This window comes from Lontra canadensis, unplaced genomic scaffold (genome assembly GCF_010015895.1).
Source record: "Lontra canadensis isolate GAN:19392208 unplaced genomic scaffold, GSC_riverotter_1.0 scaffold11, whole genome shotgun sequence".
In the NCBI taxonomy this organism is placed as follows: domain Eukaryota; kingdom Metazoa; phylum Chordata; class Mammalia; order Carnivora; family Mustelidae; genus Lontra; species Lontra canadensis.
The window spans coordinates 10,913,966-10,919,965 of record NW_022631005.1 but is presented as its reverse complement, the minus strand read 5'-3'; positions in this window follow the sequence as shown (position 1 = coordinate 10,919,965).

Genomic DNA, 6,000 nt, shown 5'->3' with positions numbered 1-6,000 from the left:
CATTCATCCCTTCCAGTGACTAAATACTATTCTATGATATGTATGTACCACATCTTCTTTATCCATTCCCCTGCGGAAGGACATGTCAGCTCCTTCCACAGTTTGGCTCTTGTGGACATTGCCGCTATGAACATTAAGGAGCGTGTGCCCCTTCTTTTCACTGCATGTGTATCCTTGGGGTAAATACCTAGGAGTGCAGTTGCTGGGTCATAGGGCAGCTCTACTTTTAACTTTTTGAGGAACCTCCATGCTGTTTTCCAGAGTGACTGCACCAGTTTGCATTCCCACCAACAGGGTAAGAAGGTTCCCATTTCTCCACATCCTCATCAACGGTTGTTGTTTCCTGTCCTGTTAATTTTAGACATCCTAACTGCTGGAAGGTGGTATCTCATTGTGGTTTTGAATTCCCTGATGACAATTGATGAGGAGCACTTTTTCATGGACTATTGGCTATTTGTGTGTCTTCTTTGGAGAAGTGTCTTTTCCTGTCTTCTCCTCATTTCTTAAGTGTTTTCATTGTTTCTTGGGTGTTGAGTTTGAGCAGTTCTTTGTAGATCTTGGATACCAGACCTTTATCTGTCATGCCATTTGCAAATATCTTCTCCCATTATGTAGGTTGCCTTTTAGTCTTATTAACTCTTCCCTTGGCTGTGCAGAAGTTTTTTACCTTGATGAAGTCCCAATAGTTCATTTTTGTGTTTGTTTCCCTGCCCTTTAGAGACATGTCTTGCAAGAAGATGCAGTGCCCAAGGTTGAAGAGGTTGTTGTCTGTGTTCTCCTCTAGGATTTTGATGTGAGACAGGAATCAGTTATCTTTCTTTCCTGATTGTATTTGAGTCCTCTCTTGTTCTTGGTAAGTCTAGCTAAAAGTTTGTCAGTTTGGTTTATCTTTCCAAAAACAGCAGCTCATATTTTCATTGATCGTTTGTCTTTTTAGTCTCCATTGGATTTATTTCAACTTTCCTTTTTTAAAAGATTTTATTTATTTATTTGACAAACAAAGATCACAAGTAGGCAGAGAAGCAGGCAGGGAGAGAAGAAGGGAAGCAGGCTCCCAGCTGAGCAGAGAGCCTGATGCGGGACTGGATCCCAGAACCCTGGGATCATGATCTGAGCCAAAGGCAGAGGCTTTAACCCCCTGAGCCACCCAGGAGCCCCTCAACTTTCTTGTTTTTTATTTCTTTCTTTCTATCTACTGATTTCGGGCTTTGCTTGTTTGTTGTTTGTTGCTGGTTTTTTTTTTTTTTCCACATCTTTCCCATGTATATTAGGTTGGTTACTGGAGAGCTTTCAGATGGATTGATGAGGACCTGAATTTCTATGAACTTCCCCCTTAGAGCTACTTTTGCTGTATCCCATAACTTTCCATGGGTTCTCTTTTCCATTTGTCTCAAGGTATGTTTAAATTTTCTTTTGATTTCTTATTTGACTATTTGTTGTTTACTATTCGGTTTCTTATTTGACTATTTGTTGTTTACTAGCATGTTGGTAAATTTCCACATATTTATGACTGTGCCATTTTCTACTTGTGACTGATTTCTATTTTTATACTATGGTAGTTGGACAAGATTTGAACCAGAGCATGAAGGGAGCTTCAGTTTAAAGGGTATTTTCCTGGGGTATTTTCTGAGGGCACATCATGACTTCTATGGGGACAGAGGAAGCTTTTGTGAGACTGAGGGGGAGGTGCACAACCCTTGTTAATAACTGATTACTACCATGCAGGCTGTGTACCACTCTTCACACTGTAGCCCTGATGGACAATGTATTTCCTTAGAAACATTTTCCAGGAGGTGCAGGGTGGCCTTCTGTAACAGAAGAATGCCATGCGGGTTCATGACATGGCCCCAAGTCAGCAATCAGGATGTATGGTAAGTTGGGGGATCAGAGCCTGACTTTCTGTAGGAAGTAACAGAAATAGGTCATGGTGAGTTTCATGACAATAGTTGAGCTCCCGAGTAACCCAGTGCATTTTTGTGGTAGATGATTAGTGGGGCCTTTGGATCTGTCTCATCAGAAATTGTAGAATTCAGGGACACACTCCTGTCTATTGAGTTGTGTGGAGATAGATAGACAACAGTCTCTGGCCAGGCATGAGGGTCACACTAGACCACCACCAGAGGGGCAGTGTGTGGTGGGAGCCAGTGCTTGGTTTCCATGAAAACCAATTGGGACCTGGTGACTGTGATTCCAGAAGCATATGGAGAGGAGGAGGGTGATGGTGCATACTTCCTAGGGTTGTGGTCAACAGTAAACTGGAGTCCACTGAAGTGAACCATGCCTGGCACAGAAGGTGCCCAGTCACTGTAGCTGTGGGCACTGTGCCCATGGCACTTTCATGTCAGAGTCTTCCATGCTACCACCTCCTGCTTTTCATCATCTTCATGATCATGAGCGTATGCTCTTGCCCCATGTCCCCCTGGGGTATTTCCCTCTCTCCATCTGGCCCTCATCCTCCACCTTGTGCAAGCCAATGCCAAAGTAGCCTTCTCAAGTGGTAGCTCTTTCGATCCCCTGATGAAACACTTCCTTCAATCCCCTGTGAGGTAAGGATGATGCCCTGTCCTGGAAGGAGGCTACAGATCCCCCATCAGGAGACCCATGTCTTCTTTTTCAGCTTTGTCTGTCCTCCCCTCAGTCCTCTTCAGGGAAGCTGTCCCCACTTCCTCAGGTGACAGCTCTGACCTTAAAAACCAATATTGTTTTCTGTATCTCCATGCCTTAGTTCATCCATGGCATGTCTTTCAAACTTCTCAGTGGATTTTCAGCAGTCCTGCAGGGCTGTCTGCTCAAAGAGGGGATGACCTCAGAGGGGCAGCCTTCCCTGCCATCTCTCTCAACATGTCACTGAGTCCTAGAGTCAGCTGCCCCACTGAGTGCTGAGGGACCCAAGCCAGCCCATCCTGAGCCCAAGCTGTGTCAGTGTAGACTGATGTGTGCCAGGAGCGGTGGGCAGGAGCGGTGGGCCAGGGGCAGGCAGTTTCTCATTCTTATTCCTTCCCCCCTCTCCCTCCCAGAGGTAGCTAAGAGCAGCCCCTGCACCCCACATCACAAGGTCCACCTGCATTCAGCTGGTGGACTTGGTGGTTTCCCGTTTCTTCTGTCTCCCATACCCACACCCATGGCAGTTCCTGGATCAGGGGAGGGATCGTACCCCTGTCTGTACTTGACCCTCTTCCTATCCCGCACTGAGCCCACCCACCTTCGTGTTTCCATGGATGTGCTTGGAAGCAAGTTCATCCACCGGAAATCTATAAGCCAAATGGTCCAGGGAAAGATCACTGAATTAGTGATCCAGGATAGAGAACAAACCTGCCGTGAAACCTGTCCCACACTCTGTGACCATCTCATACTGATACAGAAACAGTAATAGCTTTCTGGATTATGACATGGCATCTATCTCTACTTACACTCTCTTTAATGCATAGGTACTGATCCAGGATGAAAAGGGACCATGGCTCCTGTGGGCTGGGATTAACAGGTCAAATATAAGAACTCAGTGAAATTTGAATTCCAGGCATAGAGTGAATAAATATTTTCCAAGAAATACTCCCAAGTAGGGCATATGAACATTGTGTACCAAAGCTTTTTCAAATAGGTTACTGAAAGAAAATTTTTTATTGTTATTCTAATTCTAGTTGAGTTAACATACAATGTTATATTAGTTTCATGTGTACAATAGCGTGAGTCAGTAATTCTCTATATCACTCAATGCTCTTCAAGAAAGTGTACTCTTAGTCCCCTTCATCTGTTTCACTCATCCCTCCATTTGCCTCCTCTTTGGTAACCATTGGTTTGTTCTCTATTGTTAAGAATCTTTTTTTTGTTTGTTTGTTTGTTTCTTTTTTCCTCCTTTATTTATGTATGTTTGTTTCTTCAATTCTACACAAGAGTGACATCATGTGGTATTGTCTTTCTCTGACTGACTGATTTCACTTAGGGTAATCCTCTCTTGATATCCATCCGTGTGGCTGAAAATGGCAAGATTTCATTCTTTTTATGGTTGAGTAAGTTTCCACTGTGTGTGTGTGTGTGTGTGTGTGTGTGTGTGTCTGTACATCTCTCATCTCATTTAGCACTTTATCAGTGGACACTTGGGTTGCTTCCCTATTGTGATCTTGTATATAATGCTGCAAGAAACATAGGGGTGCTTGTATTCTTTTGTGTTATTGTTTTTGTATGCTTCAGATAAATACCCACTAGTGTGGTTGCTGGATCCTAGGGTAGCTCTATTTTTAACGTTTTGAGGACCCTCCATACTGTTTTCCAGAGTGGCTGCAGCAGGTTGCTTTTCCACCAACAGTGCACGAGGGTTCCTCTTTTTCCACGTCCTCCCAGCACCTGTTGTTCCTTGTGCTGTTGATGGGAGCCATTCTGATAGTATGTGCTAATATCTCATGATACTTTTTTTTTAAAGATTTTATTTATTTGACAGACAGAGATCATAAGTAGGCAGAGAGGCAGGTGGGTGGGGGGGGGGAAGCAAGCTCCCCACTAAGCAGAGAGCCCGATGTGGGACTCGATCCCAGGACCCTGAGATAATGGCCTGAGCCGAAGGCAGAGGTTTTAACCCACTGAGCCACCGAGGCGCCCCTCATTATACTTTTGATTTGCATTTTCCTGAGGTCAGGTAATGGTGAACATCTTTTCATGGGACCGTTGGCCATCTGTATTTCTTCTTTGGAGAAATATCTGTTCATGTCTTCAGACTATTTTTTAACTGGATTATTTGTGTTTTGGGTGTTGAGTTGTATCCCCTCCACACATTTTGGATGCTATCCCTTTACTGCATAGGATATTTGCAAATATTTTCTCCCTTTTAGTAGGTTGTCTTATTATTATTTCTTCCTAGTTCTGCTGTGTGGCAACTTTTTATTTTGATATAGTCCCAGTTGTTTATTTTTGCCTTTAATTCCTTTGCCTCAGGAGACAGTTTAGAAAAATGTTGCTTTGGTCCATGTCGAAAAGTTACTATCCATACCCTCTTGTAGGATTTTTATGGTTTTAAGTCTTTCATTGAGGTCTTGAAATTGTTTTGAGCTTTTGAGTCTGTATGGTGTAAGGAAGCAGAGTAGTTGCATTCTTGTGTGCGTGGCTGTCCAGTTCTCCCAACACCATTTGTTGTACAGACTTTTCCTTTTTGATATTCTTGCCTGCTTTGTGGAAGACTAATGGGCCACACAATTGTGGGTTTATATCTGAGCTTCTCTCCTGTTCCCTAGGTCGCTGTGTGTATTTTTGTGCCAGTACCATACTGTTAGGATGACTACAGCTTTGTAGTATAACTCGAAATCTGGAATTGTGACTCGTCCAGCTTTGTTTTTCTTTCTCAACATTGTGTTGGCTGTTCAATATCTTTGGTGGTTCCATACAAATTTGAAAGAGTGTTTGCTTGAGTTCTTTTTGTTTAACTGAATTTCAATGAGCCAACTTATAGTACAGGATTAGTTTCAGATGTAGTGTTCAATAATAGATCAGGTGTGTATAACACCCAGTGCTCATTGCATCATGTGCCCTCCTTAATGCCCATCGGCCAGTTACCCCATGCCAAATCATCTCCCCTCCAGCAACCTTCAGTTTGTTTCTGTAATGAAGAAGCTCTTGTGCTTTTTCTCCCTCTTTGATGACTTCCCATTCTGTTTTCCCTCCCTTTCCCTCTGACCCTCGGTGTTGTTTATCCTATTTCACTTATGAGTAAACCCATATGCCAATTGTCTTTCTCTTATAGACTTATTTCGCTCAGCATAATACCCTCCAGTTCCATCCAGGTGGATATGATGGTAAGTCTTCATCCTTTCTGATGGCTAAATAATATTCCATTGTAGTTATGAACCACATTTTCTTTATCCATTCATCTGTCCATGGACATCTGGGCTCTTTCCATAGTTTGGCTGGAGTGGATAATACTGCAATGAACATGGGTGGGGGGTGCTACTACTTTTCACTCAATCTGTATCTTTGGGATAAATACCTAGTAGTGCAATTGCTGGGTTGTAGGGT